General features: G+C 39.9%; 2 non-coding genes across 2 annotated transcripts; one reads left to right on the plus strand and one right to left on the minus strand.

Annotated features, from left to right (window-relative positions):
- Positions 1–20,347: 20,347 nt before the first annotated feature.
- On the minus strand, positions 20,348–20,419 carry TRNAT-GGU. Its single transcript has one exon. It is a non-coding gene; the product is annotated as a tRNA-Thr (tRNA).
- Positions 20,420–21,281: 862 nt separating this feature from the next.
- TRNAE-UUC lies at positions 21,282–21,354 on the plus strand. The gene has a single exon. It is a non-coding gene; the product is annotated as a tRNA-Glu (tRNA).
- The last annotated feature ends 663 nt before the right edge of the window (positions 21,355–22,017 follow it).

Here is a 22,017-nt window from a genome sequence, read left to right on the forward strand (position 1 = left end):
ATATATATATATATATATATATATATATATATATATATATATANAAGATTAAGCTAAATTATTTTCTAAATTTAGTAAAGGGTTACAGTTTTATTTGGTAATGGACCAAAAAGAAAATAAGGTTCACATAAACTGGAACAAAGGGAGTATTAGGTAACGTGCTTTATTTTAGTTTATAGACCGGTCTTATTGAATAGAATTACTTGTAGCTAGTTATCTTTTTAGTGGATTGATGGTATTATTTTCTTTTTATATAGTCAATTCGTAAAATTAACTTAGAACTCATAATATTAAAGGAAAGGATCAAATAATGAAATTCCATGTGATAACTAGCTATGGAGGTTTTCCAGTTTATACTGTTGTAATGAATTAATAAGAATGGGACCATGCGGCAGTTATTAATTAATACAATTCAAACTTGTCAGTAGGCGCAATCATTAGCGAGTTAGCTGAGCTGTGAGCAACGTGCAGTATTCTTGTCCATACTATATAGTGTACTACACGAGCTATGAGACTGCCAAAGAGGTACATATATATATATATATATATATATATATATATATATATATATATATATATATATACACACCAAATCAAATTTGATCGGTTTTTAAAATTCAAAATCAAAACCAAACCAAACCTAAAAAGTATCAGTTTTTTTGGTCGGTTTGGTTCGGTTTTCGATTTGGTTCCAATTTGGGTTTTTATGAACACCCCTAGTTTCAGAATTTCCAAAGTTATTCAGATTTGCAGATGGATCTCTTTATTCCATGTTTCATCTATGTCTTTTATGTACTGATTTTCATGCCTTACATACTCAGTACATTTTTCGTATTGACGCCCTATTTCACGGGGCCTGCGTTTCATGCCCGCAGGTGCAGGTAGGCAAGTCGACGGTCTCCCTTCTTAGGATCCTTGGTCAGCAGGAGTTGACGTGCTCCACTTGATCCGGAGCTGCTTTTGATTTTGGTACGATATTCTTGTGTGAGTGTGTGTGTGTATATATGTGTGTGGGGGGGGGAGGTATGACGTGGCTCAATCCCGTCTTTATACATTTGTATTTCTATTAGATGTCTGTAGACGGTTATGTATAGTTGAATAGTATGTGGCCTTGTCGGCTTTTAGTTTTGGGTATATAGTTGTCTATAGCAGCCTTGCTGGCTCACCCACTGCATTCCGCATGTATATGTACATATGTCTTTTTGGATAGATTTCCCTCATGTATGTTATTCATGTTTATATCTTAAACGCATGCTTAGGGGTGTTCGACAGGTAGGACTCGGGCACCCGTCGCGCCCATCGGTTTGGGTCGTGACAAAAGTGGTATTAGAGCAGTTCTGTCCTAGGGTTGTCTACAGACCGTGTCTAGTAGAGTCTTGTTTATGGGTGTTTTGTGCACCACACTTATAGACAGGAGGCTACAAGACATATAGGATGTTATCCTCTCTTCTTATCTTAGATCGTGCGATATAAGAATTCATGTTCGCAACGATATGTTATATTTTCAGCGATGCCTTTTAAGAATACATCCACCCAGAAGGGAAAGTCCGTGGCTGGTGAGACTACTAGTCGACCGCCACGAGTTACCAGGGCTCGGGGAGAGTGTTATAGTGAGATTCCATCTCAGACTTCACATACCCCACCCTTTCCAGAAGAGCTCCAAGGGGCACCAGCTTCAATGCCCGCCCCTGTACGTTCAGCCCCTCAACTAGATGCACCGGGTCAGGAGATGAGAGATGTTATTCAGCTATTAACTCGATTAGTAGCCGCGCAGGCTCGGCGTTAGGAAGTAGGCATTGGTCATGCGGATAGGTCCGTTAGTGCGAGGGTTCGTAATTTCATTAACTTGGACCCTCCGGTATTCACTGGGGCAAATCCAAACAAAGACCCTTAGGTATTTATTTGATAGTATGCAGAGGACGTTAAGGGTAATGAAGGCCACTGCGACTCAATCAGTTGAGCTAGCTTCCTATAGACTCCGAGATGTTGCAGTTAATTGGTACGAGTCTTGGGAATTGTCCAGAGGTGAGGATGCCCCTCCAGCAGTGTGGCAGGAGTTTACAGAAGCTTTTCTTCATCATTATCTGCCACCAGAGATTAGGCTGGCCGGAGTTGATAGGTTCTTGACCCTTCGGCAGGGTAACATGAGTGTTCGGGAGTACAGTCTTCAGTTTGATTCATCGGCTAGGTATGCTCCCACTATTGTATCCAAGATGGAGGATCGGGTTCACTGGTTCGTGATGGGATTAGAGTCGCACTTGCTTAACGATTGTATGTCGGTCTCACTTCAGCCAGACATGGATATTTCTCGTATTCAGGCATACGCTTAGGGTCTAGAGGAGCGTAAGCAGAAATAGAGGGCCGATTGTGAGCATGATAGGGCCTAGAATAAGAGAGTGAGGTCTTCGGGTCCTTCTAGTGAGTTTCGAGGTGGTCAGAGGCAACAGTACCCGAGGTATCCAGCCCAACCATCATCTAGCACACCCGCGGTAAGAGATTTGATCGTTCCATATATTCAGGGTCTGGTCAGAATTCCAAGGCCTTAGGTTCTCAGCATAGGGGTGAGTCAAGTCAGATGAGGCCGCCCTTGCCACGACGTACTCAGTGTGGTAAGCAGCATACCGAGCAGTGCCGTATGGGCTTGGGTATTTGTTATATTTGTGGTTATCCGGGCCACGTTATGAGGGATTGTCCGACGAGAGGTGATGCAAGCATAGCTAAGCTAGCGGGATCTGTAGCTGGTTCGTCATTATCAGTACGCCCCACTGGGCAAGGTTCACAGGCACTAATGAGTCGTGGTAGAGGCAGAGGGTAGAGCATCTAGTTCGAGCGGTCCTTAGAACCGCATTTATGTGTTGGCAGAACGGCAGGATCAGGAGTCTCCTCATATGATGTATATGCACTGATTGACCCAGGTTCTACCTTATCATATGTTACCCCGTTGGTTGCTAGTAAGTTTGGAATAAAACCTGAATTGGTTAAACCTTTTGAGGTGGCTACACCTGTTGGGGACTCAGTGATAGCTAAGCGAGTATATAGGGGTTGTATAATAGTAGTTCATAATCGATCTACCGTAGCGGACCTAATTGAGTTAGATATGGTAGAATTTGATGTTATAATGGGTATGGATTTGTTGGCTTCTTGTCATGCCAACGTTGATTGTAGATCAAAGATAGTTCGATTTTAATTTTCAGAGGAGCCCGTTTCGGAGTGGAAAGGTAATACGGCGTCGCTGAGAGATTATTTCCTATCTCAAGGCAAGAAAAATGATCAGAAAGGGTTGTATTTATCACTTAGTTCGGGTTCAGGATATGGAAGTAGAGTCACCAACCATTCAGTCCATCCTTGTGGTTAATGAGTTTCCCGATAAGCTTCCGGGTCTTTCGCAGAGCGAGAAATTGAGTTTTCTATCGACCTACTACCAGATACTCATCCAATATCTATTCCTCTCTATAGAATGGCCCTCGCAGAGCTGAAAGAGTTAAAGGAACAACTAAAGGACTTGCTTGAAAAAGGCTTTATCAGGCCTAGTACACCGTGGGGAGCACTTGTGTTGTTTGTGAGGAAGAAAGATGGTTCCTTACAGATGTGTATTGATTATAGACAGTTGAGTAAGGTGACGATCAAGAATAAGTACCCGCTCCCGAGGATTGATGATTTATTTGATAAGTTGCAAGGTGCCAAGTGTTTTTCAAAGATAGACTTGAGGTCCGGGTACCACCAGGTAAGGGTTAAGGAGGAAGATATTCCGTAGACAGCATTCAGGACCAGATACGGGCACTTTGAGTTTCGTGTTATATCGTTCGGTTTGACCAATGCCCCAGCAGTATTCATGGATTTGATGAACCGTGTGTTCAGGCCCTTTTTAGATTTGTTCGTAATTTTATTTATCGACGATATATTGGTGTATTCTCGTTCAGAGGCTGAGCATGCAAATCATTTGCGTACTGTGCTCTGAGTTCTATGAAAAGGGAAGTTGTATGCAAAATTCTCTAAATGTGAATTCTGGCTGAGCTCTGTAGCTTTCCTTGGGAATATCATTTCGGGTGAAGGCATCCGGTTGGATACAAAAAAGATTGAGGTAGTAAAGACTTGGCCTAGACCCACAACACCGACGGAGGTTCATAGCTTTCTCGGTTTGGCAGGCTATTACAGGAGATTTGTAGAGGGATCTTCTTCGCTTTCAGCACCTTTGACAAAGTTGACTCAGAAGGGAGCAAAGTTTCAATGGACTGATGCTTGCGAACGGAGTTTCCATGCATTGAAGGACAGATTAACTTCAGCACCGGTTCTAACGCTCCCAGAAGGACCAATGGTTATGTTATCTATTGTGACGCCCCGGGCGTTGGGTTGGGTTGTGTACTGATGCAGCATGGTAAGGTTGTAGCTTATGCTTCTAGACAATTGAGAAAGCACGAGAAGAATTACCCGACCCGCGATTTAGAGTTAGCCGCAGTGATTCATGCACTAAAGATGTAGGGGCACTACTTGTATGGCATCTATGTTGATATCTATACACGTCATAAGAGCCTCCAATATATCTTCAAGCAGAAGGAATTGAATTTACGTCAAATGAGGTGGTTGGAGCTACTTAAAGATTACGACGTTGATATTTTATACCATCCGGGGAAGGCGAGCGTAGTAGCAAATGCCCTCAGCCGTAGGTCTATGGGTAGCCTGTCATATTTACATCCAAAAAGAGGGGAATAGCCCATGAGATTCATCAACTAGCTAGTCTTTGAGTTCGGTTACTGGACTCAGGTGATATTGGAATTGCTATTCAGGATACGACAACATCCTCGTTAGTAACTGAAGTGAAGAAACGCCAGTACGAGGATCCTGTGTTAGTTCATTATAGTGATACCACCCCTCAGAAAGAGAAGACACCATTTGAAATTATAGGAGATGGGGTCCTCAGATATCGAGGAGGATTATGTGTCCCTAATGTTGCAGGGCTGCATCGGCAGATTATGGGAGAAACTCACTATTCTCGTTATTCTAGCGACAAAGATGTATCATGATATCAAGGAAGTATATTGGTGGGACGGAATGAAAAAGGATATAGCGGAGTTTATTGCTCAGTGTCCTAACTGTCAGCGGGTGAAGATTGAGCATCAAAAACCCGGTGGATTACTGCAGGATATGGAGATTCCGACTTGGAAATGGGAAGTAATCAATATGGATTTCATCGTAGGCTTACCTCGTACCCCGCGTAAGTTCGATTTGATATGGGTGATTGTTGATAGGCTTACAAAGTCAGCCTATTTTCTGCCCGTTCGGACTACATATTCCACAGAGGATTATGCAATGCTTTATACCAAGGAGATAGTACGACTGCATGGTGTCCCTGTATTTATTATCTCGGGTAGAGGAGCTCAATTTAAAGCTAATTTATAGAGGTCCTTCCAAAAAGGATTGGGGACTCAGGTAAGTCTTAGTACAACATTTCATCCCCAGACAGACGGACAGGCTGAGCGTACTATTCAGATAATTGAGGATATGTTACGAGCTTGTGTGATAGACTTCAAAGGTAGCTGGGATGATCATTTGCCGCTTATTGAGTTCGCATATAATAATAGCTACTATTTCAGTATTCAGATGGCTCCATACGAAGCTTTTTACGGACGAAAGTGTAGGTCGCCTATAGGGTGGTTCGATGTTGGGGAAACTACGTTAGTAGGACCAGAATTGGTACAACAGGCAATCGAGAAAATTAAGCTTATACAGGAAAGGAATTAGCAGCTCAAAACCGTCAGAAGTCTTATGCGGATAATCGACGGCGAGACTTGGAATTTCAGGTTGATGATCGGGTATTCCTAAAGGTATCACCGATGAAAGGCGTTATGAGGTTCGGAGAAAAAGGAAAACTTAGCCCTCGGTTTATTGGATCATATAGGATCATACGCAAGGTAGGCCATGTAGCATATGAGTTGGACTTGCCTTCAGACTTGGAGTCTGTACATCCAGTCTTTCATGTGTATATACTCCGTAAATGTATCGGAGATCCTTCTAAAATTATGTCAGTTGATGACGTTCAGGTCATAGAGCAGCTATCATATGAAGAAACTCCCATTGTTATACTAGACAAACATGTTCGGAGATTGAGAACTAAAGACGTAGCTTCGGTAAAAGTACTTTGGAGAAACAACAATGTGAAGAAATGACTTGGGAGGCCGAGGAAGACATGAAGTCTTGATATCCCTACTTATTTCCTCCTCCAGAGAAGGGTCCGACTGAGACATCACAACCTTAAGGTACGTGTATGGATCCTTGTGTTAGTTATTGTCATGGGTCGTATGAGGCCATTGTCGTTATTGATGATTGTGGTCCTATGTGGCGTTGAATTATTGAGTTCTACAGGAAGAGTTGGTAGTAATATTGTTACAAAGGCGACTCTGCCAAAGTTATAGGGATCCCGGGGAGTTAAACATTCGAGAATGAATGTTTCTAAGGGGGGGAAGGATGTTACATCTCGCGTTTTCGTATGTTAGAAGTTTCGTTTTCAGTTAATTGACATAGACCCGGGGATGAGATTATCTTGAGGTTAACGTATTTATGCTATTTATAACAAGCGATAAGTAAGTATCATGAAGGATAAAGAGTAGACGAAATAAAGAAAACGAGTTTCGTTGAAGGTTGCCGATTTAGGATAAAATACGGGTTGAGCGATAATACCCGATATTTATGGACTAGTACCATACAAGGTACCATATGATCGTGATAGTATGATGTATAAAGTATACTAAAAATGAGTAGTATTTTTAAGTAATTTGAGATAATCCTTAGTTATGCGGGCAATTGATTAATTAACGGGTAACGGGACATTACCTACTTAGTTAATAAATTTAGTGGATAATGATTAAAATTCCTCCCCCCAAACGTGGCAAGCTTTCCTAACTCTCTAAATGACTAATAATAAAGATGGATAAGGTGTCACACATTAAGGTGACACCAAACTTTCAATGAGGGGCCCACTTAAAATAAGAATAACAATCTCACAAAATTAAAACCTTTCCCTACACACCTCTTTCTAATTTGTCTCTTTATCATAATTCTATTCAAGATTAGATATATTTTAAAAGTATTGATGAATGAGAATTTGTGCATTAACGGTGATGAGCTATTTATACAGACACAGACCTGTAATGATTTGCGAAAATGATCGCATTTTATGAACATCTAAGGGACTGAGTTTGTCCACCTCTTCTGAAAAGGGTTCCTCAAGCTTTAGGAAAATTTTGCTTTCAAGATTAATAGTCCAGCAAGCTTCCTTACAAAGAAAGCACGTTAAACATTTCTAATATGCAAATGCATATTGCATATCACATAAGCTACGCCCAAGCTTTCAAAAATTCGAATTTACGTGAGATTTTGCAATATTAAGGGAGTACGGTGTAATCTTTCTCAAGAGAATCGACTCAGGTATGTTAAGACTATCCCTTCTTTCTTTTTGGCATGATCTATACGACACAAACTAAACGAGCAAATGCACAACTTCCATAAATTACTCTATTCGTAGAAATGCTAGAAATTGTATATTCTTATTCTCCCATAAGTCATATTATTCTATCGTTTGTTCACTGGTCTCAGAAAAAATGCGTATTTGATAAAGTTTATCCGAACAGCATATTGAGTTTTATGGCATTCCGAAAAAATCTTATTAACGTATTTCTTATGCATTTCATGCATTTATACGTATACATTGACCCATGACCAGATGGCATTATATACGCGTATATATGTATGTTATATTTATATGGGATACGGGAAAAAGGTTATGGTGTTATATACGTACCGTTGGTATATGTTGATGATGTTGTCCAGAATGACCGAGACGCTATGATGATATGCCCGCAGTGGCTTGATGATGTTACGTACATCTATACATATGCATGACACGACATTTATATGCACGTGCATGACATTATAAATGTTTCAGAATTTATAAAGTTATTCAGATTTACAGATGGATCTCATTATTCCATGTTTCATCTATGTCTTTTATGTACTGATTTTCATGCCTTACATACTCAGTACATTTTTCGTACTGACGCCCTATTTCACGGGACCTGTATTTCATGCCCGCAGGTGCAGGTAATCAAGTCGACGATCCCCCTTCTTAGGATCCTTAGTCAGCGAGAGTTGGCGTGCTCCACTTGATCCGGAACTGCTTTTGAGTTTGGTACGATATGCTTGTGTGTGTGTGTGTGTATATATATATATATATATATATATATATATATATATATATATATATATATATATATGGGTCTGACGTGGCTCAGTACCGTCTTTGTACAGTTGTATTTCTATTAGAGGTCTGTAGACAGTTATGTATAGTTGAATAGTATGTGGCCTTGTCCGCTTTCAGTTTTGGGTATGTAGTTGTCTATAGCAGCCTTGCTGGCTCGTCCACTATATTCCGCATGTATATGTACATATGTCTTTTGGATAGATTTTCCTCACGTATGTTATTCATGTTTATATCTTAAACGCATGCTTAGGGGTGTTCGACAGGTAGGACTCAGGCACCCGTCGCGGCCCATCGGTTTGGGTCATGACACATAGGAGGAGATTTCAACGGCCACATTGGAGAGACATATGGGGGGTATGATGATGTGCATGGTGGCTTTGGCTTTGGAGATAGAAACGAAGGAGGAACGTCTCTGTTGGACTTTACTGGAGCATTTGATTTGGTGATAGCAAACCCGAGTTTTCCGAAGAAGAGGGAGCACTTGGTCACCTTCTAGATATCGGTGACCGAGACTCACATTGATTATTTACTCTGCAGGAAGCCCGATAGAGGTCTTTGCACGGATTGCAAGGTCATCCCGAGTGAGAACCTCTCAACCCTTTATAGGCTCCTGGTCATGGACCTTAAGATCACGAGGGAGATAAGGAAGAGGGCGATGTATAGCCAACATAGGATCAAGTAGGGAGCCTTGACGGAAGCTAAAGCGCAGGAGTTGGGTCAAGCTGTCGGCTATCTGGGCTTGGAGGAGTACTTGGGGCGCAAGCGTTATGTGGATCACGACGGCACAGTGCATTATGGAAGCCGCAAGAGAGGTATTAGGGGTCTCAAAGGGTTTTTCTGGTGGTCACAAGGGAGACTGATGGTGTAATGGTGATGTGCAAGGAGAAGTGGAAACCAAGAAAGTAGCGTATCTAAAGCTAGTGGAAAGTGTAGACGAGGAGAAGAGGAGGGCGAATAGGGAGTATTAAAAGTTGGCTAAGAAAGAGGCAAAGAAGCAGTTACGGCGGTTGTTTGTATGAGGAACTCGAGGGCCGAGGTGGGGTAAGAGATTGTTAAGGTTAGCCAAGGCGCGAGAAAAGAAGGCACGTAACTTGGACCAAGTGAAGTGCATCAAGGACGAAGAAGGTAGAGTTTTGTTGGACGAGAGGCTTATCCGTTGGAGATGACAAACCTACTCCTATAGTCTCTTGAACGAGGATTTTCATTAATGTGGTGCTTATGCTTTGCTGAGCCGAGGGTCTATTGGAAACACACTCTCTATCCTTACAAGGTAGGTGTAAGATATGCGTACACACTACCCTCCCCAGACCCCACGGTGTGGGATAATACTAGGTATGTTATTGTTGTTGTTATTGCAAAAATTTATAACATATATGTGTGGCTATTTCTTACTTCTAAAAAAGTGAGATAAAAATTCATGAAAAAACTGGAATCAAATCACAATAGAGATTAAAAAATAAAGTAATTTGTTTCATCTATCTGTCTAATTTTTTCACGATGGAGTTATCCAATACCTGTATTGATGTACGATAATATGTACTCGTGAAATAGTTTATTTGCATGCAAATCGGCTCGAAAATATGTATCAAATATGTGAATTAATGTGTTTGTCACTTTTGCGATTTTCATCTGTACTAGTCAAAAATAATCTTGTGCTTGAACTTATTTGCATGCAATTCAACTATTTTATGTGTACATGCTACCTTTCATCAATACAAATATCGAATAACTATCTCCTTCAAAAACTAGACAGATAAATAGATAAAAATCACCTTTATGGTTCTTCATTGAGAATTGAATTTGAATTTCTTATTCCAATTTATTAGGAGTAACAATTAGGTCACACATATTTGTTATGCTAATGGCAAGGTACTTTTAATCTATTTCTAATAGTTAAGTGGTATTTTATGACCAAAAATCAAATAAAGGGTATTTTTGTTCTATTTTTAATAGTTTTAGGGCATTTTTCCCTTTTTGTAGTTTCTTTACCAAATGAACATGCACCAATTCTTTAAGCCGGTTATCTATATTAAGAGTTTCTTATGTTAACACCTCAACTTAAAAGTCTTTGTCTATTAACTATGCTTGTGTGGAGCGAAAGTGCATGCTAATCACGATTCAAGAGTGCGTATATAGGAGAACTTTGATAAAGAATACTAAAATGAAAACATTTATAAATTATAACAAAAGATAAAAAGTAAATAAATAAAGGTCAAATTCTCTTCAAAAGATAGGTCAAATTACTCCGGTAGAAGGGTTAAAATGAAAATTTTCTGACTTAGGTAGTTGATTACGCCCAACTAAGCCTCATAAAAAGGACTAAGCAATCGTTGCAAATATAATTCAGTTTACAAGTCCAGACGAATTCCACAGAAAACTAAGCCTTAGCTATAGCTGTTTAATATCACTAAGAAGGCAAGCTCGAACAATTTCTAAGTTATAAAGAATGTGATTTTCTTATTCTAAACTAATTAACTAACACATCTAAAAAGCAGTAAAACTATCAATTAACAAGGATAAGGTTGGAGACAAGATAAACGAGACCTATAGTTATGATTTCCCCTATTGTCGAAATCTCCCCCGCTACGTTTTTTTATAAATTCACCTAAGTATTCACTACCGATCGTGAGCACTTTGGGTGTCGTAGCTCTCTCTTGAGCAACTACCACAATTTACCAGACGTACTTGTCACGACCTCGGTTTGCCCTCCGCGAACCATCATGACGGCACCTAGTCCCTACGACTAGGTAAGCCTAAAATGCGGAAAAATAAACCAATTTGCGGAACAAAACAAGTAAAACAGAAATAGTGTAATGAAACAGCGTTTAAAACTGCCGCTCGGCATACACAACATTACTCTCAAAACCAATACAACTCTCCCAAAACCGGGAAACCCATGAATCACAAGCTAAGAATACTACGTAGTGCTCTAACTCTAGAATGTCTAAAACAAAGTAAATACAGAAGGGCTGTAACTACAGGAGAGAATAGAGAGAGACTCTTCGGTCTGCGGGCACGGCAGATATACCTCAAAGTCTACGTAAGATCACCTCGCCTCAAGGATGGTAAGTCTGAGTAGAGGTACCTGGATCTGCACATGAAAAACATGCGCAGGAAGGGCATGAGTACACCACAACGGTACTCAGTAAGTGCCAAGCCTAACCTCGGTCAGGTAGTGACGAGGAAGGTCAGGGCCTACTGAGATTAAACATAATATAAAGTTCGACAGTGTAGAACATGGCAGTATAATGAGTACAACAGTAAGAATAGCACAGGAAAATAACGGAAAACGACCATTGAAAACAAAACCAAGTAGTCACGGTAAGCATGCAGTTCAACGCAAAGGTAATGTTGATACCCAATTTTTTCCTATATATATTTTCAAAATAACATATGCATGCATATATAAGCATGCCAAAGTGTTTTAGTATTTTTCCTAATTTCTAAAAGATTTTTAAAATCAATTTATTGACCATTTTAGCAGTATAAAAACAATTAATTATTTCCAAAATTATCATTTTGGTGTATAATTTGTTTTATTTCCCATATTTATACCAAAATATAGTTAAGGTAATTTTTTTATATTTGTTACAAATTTATTTGGTATTTTAAAAGCTAAATTGTATATAATTGCAGTTTTAGCCTATTTTATGATTAATAGCATTTTATAATTATAAATTTGGTTCAAATATTTTTAGTTTAATATTTATATAGTATTTACTGATTCAGTACTTTTAATTTAATTTCAAAATCATTTTTACTATTTTTTATAAAATAAAAAGGGAAAAACTGGCTATTTAATATGTAGCCCCAATTTATTTTAATTATATCCAAATTGACCTCTCCAATTGACCCAATCCTAAACTCCCAATTAGATCAGCCCAATCTCAATTGTAACCCGACCCCCCGACCCGACCAATTAACCCGCCTGGCCTTTTCTTTTAATCCAGGTTGTTGATCGTTTTGATCAACGGCCACGATCACCCCTTACCATTTTTATTCACCTAACCCTACCCTAATCCCCTCATTTTCATCTCTCAGCCGCCTTCAAACACTCTCCTCTCCCAAAACTCTCTCGAGGGTTCCTCTGAACCCTAGTCATCTTCTGCCCTTTTCAACCGCACTTTCACCGGAATCCATGGCTTCTCGGGCCATGGATGGCCTGTATTCACCCCCCTCCACCTTTAAACCCTGGGTGTTCGAAGTTTCGAGGTCTGACCTCGATGGTGTTCTTTCAAATCTTCTCAGATCCATGGCTTTGAGGCCTCTCCGGCCTCGCTCCGGCGTATCCAATCATCAGGAGCCTATTTTTGACCTCTCCGACTCAAGATCGGACTTTCTTCCAAGCCTTTCTCATTTCTAGGGTTTCTCTGAAACCCTAAGCTATTCGAGGTTTTCTCTGTTTGTTTCCTTAGATCTATGCTATATCCGTGTTCTACTGGAGTTTAAAACGTTTTCCCCAATCTTTTCTTTCAAAATTTGTTTCTCTTCGATTTAGGGTTTCTGAAAAAGTTCTAAAATGTTTTCCGACTCCTCTTCTTCTTTTCTTTTTGTGAATCTGTCTATGCTATGTTTTTATGTTCTCTTTTCTACCTCGCATGCCCTTCTCCTGTGTTCTTATGTTTGCCTTATTATGCATATTCTTCTATTGTGCTCCGTTCTTTCTTCTACTGGTTTCTATATCATGCTTTCACACGTTTATCTTATGTGTTCGTTTACCCCTGTGTTCCTTTACTGTATTTTCTACTAAGCTCTTAGTTCTTTATTTGCCTTCTTCTGGACTTTGTTTGAGTTCTTTCTAAACATGTTTCATCTACTGTTTCCTTAAGTTTATACTACCTCTTTGTCTTCTGAACTTGTTTAAGTTCCAAGCTTTTCTTAAAACATGTTCTTTATGCTTTAAATCAATTTCTTCACTCTATTTTTTTCGAACCTGCTATTTTACCTGTGTGTTTTCTCATGAGTCTCTGAAAGAGACCTCTGAGCGTGTTTCAGTTATTTGTCTTCTCGTCTCTGCATCTGATTCGAGTTGAAAACCCTAGGATTTGGGGTTTTTGGCGAGTTTGATCTTGTGTGTGGACTATGGTTCTATTATGGAACCCCAGATTCTCTCAAACTAAGTCTGAGTCTATGTACTGAATTTGAACCTCTTTGTTTGTGTCTCTGAACTTTTCTATACTAGATTCTTTCTAATTAGCATGACAGTTCTTTCTTGTTTGACATGTCTGTATGCTTTATATACGAGGAATTCTTCCTTCAAAAAAGGTTTTGCCAATTTGTGATTGATTCAAAATTCCTTTTAATAAGGTTCGATTGATTGTTACTGATTTTCTTTAATTAAACCTTTCTTCACCTTTTCTGGTTGGATTCATTCATACCAAAACTCAATTTCTGATTTTTACTGGTTGTTGATTGATTGCCTTTCCTTATTTGCACAAACCGTGTTGCTATCAAACTCTTTCCTTAAATAGTTTTCTATGTATTTGCCCTTCTTGTACTACTTTGGAAAAGATTTTGATCAAATTATTTCCTTATTTATTCTGCCCGTTTGAAATCAGAATCCCTTAATTAAAGGGAGACCTTATGTAATTGATTTCAAAACTATTTTCTTACCTTTTTCTTACCTGCTTTCTGCACTATAAAGGGCACGACCTTTCAGCACTTTAAGACACCTTGAGTTCAATACTCTAACACACATTACTTACTTTCAATTTCAATACTCTTACGATTCACCCAACACTCTACTCTCTTTTGAGGTATTCTGACTATTTGCTTGCAATTTGGCTTTACAAGACTACTGCTTTTACTTTCTTGTTTCCCTGAAACTGGTATGTTCTAATTTAAGTTTCAGCCTCATCCCAATGTGTTTATTTCACAGCTTCTATCATCCTGTCTACTTTGCCGTCTATGCTTAGTGTTAAATATGTATGCTGTCCTCTTTGCATCCGTTTTCTGCTGTGAATCTCCATACCCCTATTCCCCTCTATGTGTTTGAGATAAGGTTCAGGCATGGCAGCATCCAAATTGTTGTTCATGTCTGTGCTTGATCCTTTAAAGGATCCTAACTCCCAAACAATGTGGCTAACAGGCTGGTTGGGGTGTGCCAGCACTTCTAATTGCTGGGTATGACCACCAGCCTGTCTTGACTTTCCCCTAAACCCCTTTCTGCACTTACACTCACTCTTAGTTTCTTAGTTCTGACCCCCTCCTATGAGCCTTGCTTTGAGGACCTTGAGTTCCCTTTGAACTTGGACATTTGAGGGCTGGCCCTTCCACACTGCACTATAATTCAATTCTGTAATGAATTTGGGTGTAAGCACTGCCCGGAGTTCATGAGGCTCTTGGGAACTCTGACACACCCAGAAAATGAGAAAGGCTTTGGAAATTGGATCTTTGGAGTTGGTTTATTTCATATTTCAGACCTGGAGTCTGAATCAGGCTCTCCTTGGTTGTACTCTAATTTCTGATGTAATTTTATTCTTCTTGATTCGTTCTGGTTTGTAATAATTTTGTAATAACTTATGGGGGTTTTAGTGAAAAGGGAAGGGTCACTCATGTATGCATAAGGGTAGATATCATACTCTTAGGTATTTACTTCTGCTATCGTATCCTGCTTTCATTTCCGCATTCTCGAAATCCTGCCCTATAGGTTTTCTGCACTTCTGCATTTTAGAAATCATGTCTATAAGTTCTGTCGTTCATACCTAGATATCATATCAATAGTTCCTGCATTTCTGTATCTCATATAGAGAACCTGTCAATAGGGTTCTGCATTTCTGCATCTCATATAGAGAACATGTCTATAGGATTCTGCATTTCTACATCTCATATTGAGAACATGTCTATAGGATTCTGCATTTCTGCATCTCATATAGAGAACCTGTCTATAGGATCTCTTAAATTCTGCATAATCATCTATCACTAGGCAAACGGTTTATAGGTTTAAATAACAAATTGCCTTCTAGATACCATGCCTATAGGACTCTTGCATTTCTATAAACGTTTTTCAAACCAACCACGCTTAGAAAGTATGCCTATAGGAGTAACCAGCTGAATCTGAATCGTCTACAAGTCTAAAATAAGTGGTAATGATACCCAATACCCGCAGAACTTATGTTTTTCTATAATCAACAAGCCTTCTTTAACACCAGTGTACTCCTGCATTATTAGATATCATGCCTATAGGTTTCACCTAGGCGAGCCATTAGGTAATTAATCAACTGCACCAATCTTTGATAATTACAACCAGCAAGCAGGCCTAATTCGGACTTCTTATCTAAAATTATGTGATAAATCAGCGTGCGTTAACACTTTAAGTTAATTCAGACCATAACCAGTACGTGCAAGACATGCTAAACAATCTGTCTTTAAGTGAGGAGGCTTGTCCAAGCCTTTTTAACTGTTATGTGTTTCCCATATCTGCTTTATATATTTTTTGTTTGTCGCCTTAGAATTTTATCCTTTCAAACTCTGAAAAGCCCTAAATCTCCCTCCCCTTTAGGACTAGTAGTCCCAAATGCCTCCGGGACTGATAGGATTGGGACGGGTAATAGCATGCAATAAGTAACGAGACTATTCCACGCTTTAATACCTTAATGGGGTGGGAAAGGGTAGATATAGATATGATGACCACGCGATAACACCACGTGTATAAACGGTTACCGGGTGTTGTGTGGGGTGATCCATATTATTTATAAACCTAGGACCCCCCTTTCCCTTTACTTGTTTAATCTTTCAGAATTTCTTTTTTAAAACTGCTCAATTTTCAGCTTATTTAACTTTTCTTTTAGCATCAATTATGTAAACTTTTACTTGCTACAGTTTTCAATTGCTTCTTTAACTTTTCTTTTACTTAATTACTTGCATCAATTACGTAAAAACCTTCCTTTTACTTGTTTATTTTCAGAACTTTAAAATTGCTTTCTTCCCAACTTTCAACTTCTTTAACTTCTTTTGCTTCAGTTGCTTGCAACCGTTATGTGAAAACTATCTCGTATTTGCAATTCTTGCTTGTTCACTTGTCATTTGCACCTAAAGTCACAATTGTAGCATAGCCGGGAACCACACTAGTGGATCTTGAGGGGTGCCTAACACCTTCCCCTCGAGATAATTTCAAGCCCTTATCCAATCTCTGATTTTTCTAAATCAAATTTCTTTAGTGTCCTAATGCACTTAATCATTAGGTGGGGACTCTTCAATTGCAAACCCAATTCCCAAAAGGAAATGAGTTATCCGCCCAAATGTCATAAACCCGATTTCGCGAGAGAAAGGGGGCATCGACAACATGGCGACTCTGCTGGGGACTTCTTTAAGGCTTTTACCATTTCATGCCATTTGTGACTTTATGTTTCTTTACATGTCTTTACTAGTTTAAATGCCTTTATGTATTTATTCTTTCTTCTACTACGAAACTAACTTGGCTCTTTGTTCCTTTTCTTAATGCTTTCCTTTATCGCTTTCCTTTAATACTGTCGTAAATTATGAGGAACTGTTGTAATTATTACTCTATGAACGTGCAAATACATGACAATTTGTTTAATTATTGTAACTGCATATTCAACATCATATTCCACTCGTGCCAAACAAAATACCATAGCAACGCTTATAATGAGTGGTTGCGCCCTTCCGATATTATCACCCCCTAAATCCGGCAAAGGCATATTTGCGGTAAAACCAGTCGATCAACGGTGTAGTCGACGGTTCCGTGCCTTTCCCTCTTGAGTTATCCGCTCAAGGGTACCAGTCTAATACTCCATAGAAACCCTACTCTGTTTAATTGTACATGCATCGTTGTCAAACCTAGCCGAGTCAGTTATGTTGTCCGCATAATGACTCTTTAAGATAGCCTTGTCCAAAGTCCACTGGGTTTCCTTGAAACCCAAACGGACACTACCACGTTCTGTGCATTCATTTGGAGAACTAAATGCTTCTTATGGGTCTGGTGGGGGTAAGGGTCTAACACTTTTGTCTAGCAGAAATGAGGCACGAGGTCCCCAGATTCGGCATGGTCACCAACATTCACCCCAGATTGTTAAGATGGTGGGAAGATCTTCACTCCAGTGATCAAGCTCTTGTCCGAAAATATCTAGGAAACCTACCTTCTCTCCTAGAAATTCAACCCAACAACAAAATCATAGAAGCTTCCACTCTATTATGGGACTGTGATAGGTCGGTATTCCGCTTCGGAGATATTGAGATGACATCTTTGCTTGAGGAGATAGGAGGACTGGCTGGAATACCGTGGGAAACACTGGGTCTGTTGATGCTGGAAAACCGCAAAGGTAGAGGTTTACTCAAAATGATGGGTCTAAAGAAGAATTCTGACTTGACATGTTTGAAGGAGTCGTACATTCCCTTTGACTATCTGTACGAAAGGTACGGTCACAGCAAATCTTACCGTACTTATCCTGACGAGTTCGCCCTTACATCATTGGGGCATATCCATCGAAGGGTCTTTGTCTTCATGTTTTGTTTCTTGGGGATGATAGTGTTTCCAATGAAGAAAGCAAGAATCCATACCAGGCTAGCTATGGTCACCAAAACTCTAATGGAAGGAATTGACGGACAACCATTCAGTCTCGTGTCAATGATCTTTGCAGAAATATACCGAGCCCTAGAAAGGTGTCAACAGGGAGCCAAGCATTTCGAGGGTTGTAATCTGCTACTTCACTTCCAAAAGGGTGAATACCGACAGGAAATCCATCGTATAGACTGGGACGATCATATCGCCTTTCATCACCCGAAGCGAATGAATTACATGCCCAACATGTTCGCCCAACCGGTGAATGCTAGAGAATGGGTCGAACTCTTTGATAATCTGACTGAGGACCGAGTGCAATGGATGTTCGAGTGGTTCCCTACTGAAGAATTCATCGTTCGATCTAGGGATGCGCCATTTTTGATATTGATCGGTTTGAGGGGGACCTACCCTTATGTCCCTCTTCGAGTTATGATACAGGCTGGTAGGAAGCAGGTTATACCAAGGGTCGACAAGATGAGTCACTTCCGGGCTGACTTCTAGAATGACGATAGTCCGCACAGGTGCGAGGCTTAACATATGTGGCACTGCAAAATTGTCTTGGGAAAAGACACCATCGAACTGGATCGCTACCATGCTGGTTGTACCCCATATTATTCAGGTTGGCTGGAGGACAATCACAACGGTTTGGGTCAACCTGGGTTTGTTCGAGGTCGCAGAATCATCGATGAAACGGCTGAAGCACAAGTAAAGTACAACCAACTACGCAAGAGGAAGCGGGAATGTGAAAATGAGCACAGTGAAATACAAGAAGCCAATCAAAAACTAATTGAAGAATGGAAGGATATGGCTATCAGTGCCAACAAACGACTGGTCTATTTAGAGCGAGGTATAGTGGAACTGGAAAAGAAGTTTCTAAAAAGGGTCGAAGACTGCCGAGTTGCTGAAGGGAATGAAGGAGGACATCTGGCCAGAGCTTACCTGCTGCTAGGATTGCGCAAGCTGGGAGAGCTGTTCGAGGGAGCTAACACTGCCGAGTCTGGGGAAGGTCCTTCTGAGACCAAATAGATATGAGCTTTTCCTTTTTGCTTTGAGAAATGTAATAAGGCCTATGGCCACTAGTGACACTTTTATTTCCTGTTATTTAGTGTCGTTTTGGGATTCGTCTACCTTTTTATCAATAAAATGAGGCATTTAGCATTCCAAGTTCTCTAAATTTACTTGTCGCTAGGCCTACCTCAGGCACAACGAGGTCCCCCAAAATTAGGACACGCTTTATATTTCCTGCACTACGTGTTTAAATATTGCAACATTTTTCCTTATGATCCTTACTAACTTGTCACCTTTTGTTTTACTTTTTATTTATTCCCCTCCCCAAAGGTTAGTTCGTGAACTCTGGCAACATCAGCATACTTTACCAGATCCAGGGGCCCTCCACCTACTCCTCCTCCCAGTCCCATCAGGCACAAAAGAAAAAGAAAAATGGAAGATTCAAACAACTCAGCTGAATGGGTAGAGGTCACTCGTGGTGCTATGGTCCCCAAGGAAAATGCCTCTCAGATAGAACAAATACTACTGAAATTCCAAGAAGAGCTTGATCAAGTCCGGAATTTGGCAGGTCTGTCATTTTCCCTTACCACTCCAGAAGTTACCTTCCCAAATACTCAGAATCCCATACCTCCCCAAAACATCCCGAAGCAGCCCGCTCCTCACCACCACTCAATACTTGCCACACTCCCAACAACACTCCACTGCTCATCCCGGAACCGTTGAACTCCACAAATGACTACTGCCACACCCAACACAACACCCCCATCTACGTGGAGACCGTGCCACACTCCACCCAACCCATCTCAAGCACACCCGAGTCCGATGATAAGGACTTGCTCATCAAAAATCTGGCTGAAGAGCTTAAGAAGTTAACCACCAAAATTCAAGGCGTTGAAGGTAGTAAGGGAATTAAGGGGCTAAACTATGAAGACTTATGCATACAACACGATGTCGAACTGCCCGAGGGGTACAAACCTCCCAAGTTCGAAATGTTTGATGGTACAGGGGATCCCAGGGTTCACTTGAGGACATACTGCGACAAGCTGGTCGGAGTAGGAAAAGATGAGAAGATCCGCATGAAGCTTTTCATGAGGAGCCTGAAAGGAGATGCTCTGTCCTGATACATTAGCCAAGACCCAAAGAAGTGGTCAAACTGGGTAAGTATGGCGTCTGACTTCATGGACAGATTCAGGTTCAATATGGAAAATGCACCGGATGTGTTTTACATTCAGAATCTAAAGAAGAAACCCACAGAAATATTCCGCGAGTACGCCACTCGTTGGAGATCAAAGGCTGCTAAGGTTCGACCTGCTTTAGGGGAAGAACAGATGAACTAGTTTTTTGTCCGGGCTCAAGATCCGCAATACGATGAAAGACTGATGTCGATCGAAAACCATAAATTTTCTGACATCATCAAGCTAGGAGAAAGGATTGAGGAAGGTGTCAAGAGTGGTATGGTTACAAACTTTGAAGCTTTGCAAGACACCAACAAGGCTCTACAGTCTGGTGGTACGTTCAAGAAAAGGGACGGCCTCAAATATGAATACTAGATTGGACTTTTACAAAGCCCCTTATCGGATTTGAACCGATGACTTACGCCTTACCATGGCGTTACTCTACCACTGAGTTAAAAGGGCCTTTTTGATTTAATTCCGGAATTATTCACTATGTGGATAAAATATCTATATGTACATATATTATAAACATAAGTATATATGCATAAGTACATGCAGTAGATACATAGTGTCTAGTGGCTCATTGTTGAATAATAAAATGGATTTACCTAGGAAGTCTAGGAGAAAATGCAATGAATTGTTTCAAGACCGACTCGAATTGCTTTTTTTCTTTTATTGAATTGATCCCACCAGAACAAAATTCACTTGATTGATACATGTACATACACCTAGCAATTCAACATAAAATTCAAGATATTTCATCGAATCATGGAATGAAGAGATTCTACTTGTCTCCTGAACTAAATTCTTGGAGAAAAAAGAATTTTCTTCTTGATCCCGCTTACTAGATTTCTCGTTTGTTAATTTCCTGTCTTGGTGGGAGGGAGATAAGGATATCTCGTCTTAACAATGAATCAAATGAAAGTGAAAGAAATCGAATTTCACACCTTTTCCTTTTCTGACGGACCAATCATTCCCTGCAAAAATCCTACTCTTCCTTATTATTTCTATTTTTTGTATTTATTAGTTTTTTTTATTTATAAATAAAAAAAGCAAATTCTAAATAAAATTCGAAATACTAAATAATCTAAACTAAAATAATCGAAATAAATTCAATTGAAATAATTCCAAAATAAAAAAAAAATACTACTACTAGATTTCTAATGGCGATTCTAATGAAGAATTCATCAATGACGAATAAAAAAAAATTCTATGCAATTCTGAAAGGGGGAAAGATCCCTCGGATAGAATCATTCTATTATATTGACAATTTCAAAAAACTGATCATACTATGATCATAGTATGCTGGCGGTTGGTCAAGCAGGCCCCCATCGTCTAGTGGTTTAGGACATCTCTCTTTCAAGGAGGCAGCGGGGATTCGAATTCCCCTGGGGGTAGGGTACTACGAAAGGAAGTTGATCATGGATTACCAATAAGTCTAAAATTGATTCTTCCTGGGTCGATGCCCGAGCGGTTAATGGGGACGGACTGTAAATTCGTTGGCAATATGTCTACGCTGGTTCAAATCCAGCTCGGCCCAATAATTCGCCAATCCGCCATGAGATGATATAACCCCCTTTGTACTTCAGAAATACCCGATCCGGAGATAAAAAAGAATCAAATTTTCTGCTAGATCCCGTATTTCCCTGGGATTGTAGTTCAATTGGTCAGAGCACCGCCCTGTCAAGGCGGAAGCTGCGGGTTCGAGCCCCGTCAGTCCCGATGGATCCAATAAATATATCAATAAATCTCTCCCTTTTTATGAATTTTATGAAGGGGACCGGGGGCAGAATTTCATTGTCAAAGCAAAGGGGAAATCCTTATTTCTTTTTTCTTTCCTTTTGGTAGGAGAAAGACATATGCGGTTGGATTAGTACAATTATTGGTAGCATTATAGTCAGTATTCCAAGAAATGCTGGCTTTTTCGATTGCCCCCGATGCATGTAATGGAATCGAGTACTATACCTTTTTGAGGCGCGCATACACAAGGGGAATTCCTTTCTTGTCCAATACAAAATTTAATATAAGAAAATACTTTCCAGAAAAAACAAAAAAAAAAA

Source organism: Nicotiana attenuata, unplaced genomic scaffold (assembly GCF_001879085.1).
Source record: "Nicotiana attenuata strain UT unplaced genomic scaffold, NIATTr2, whole genome shotgun sequence".
In the NCBI taxonomy this organism is placed as follows: Eukaryota; Viridiplantae; Streptophyta; class Magnoliopsida; order Solanales; family Solanaceae; genus Nicotiana; species Nicotiana attenuata.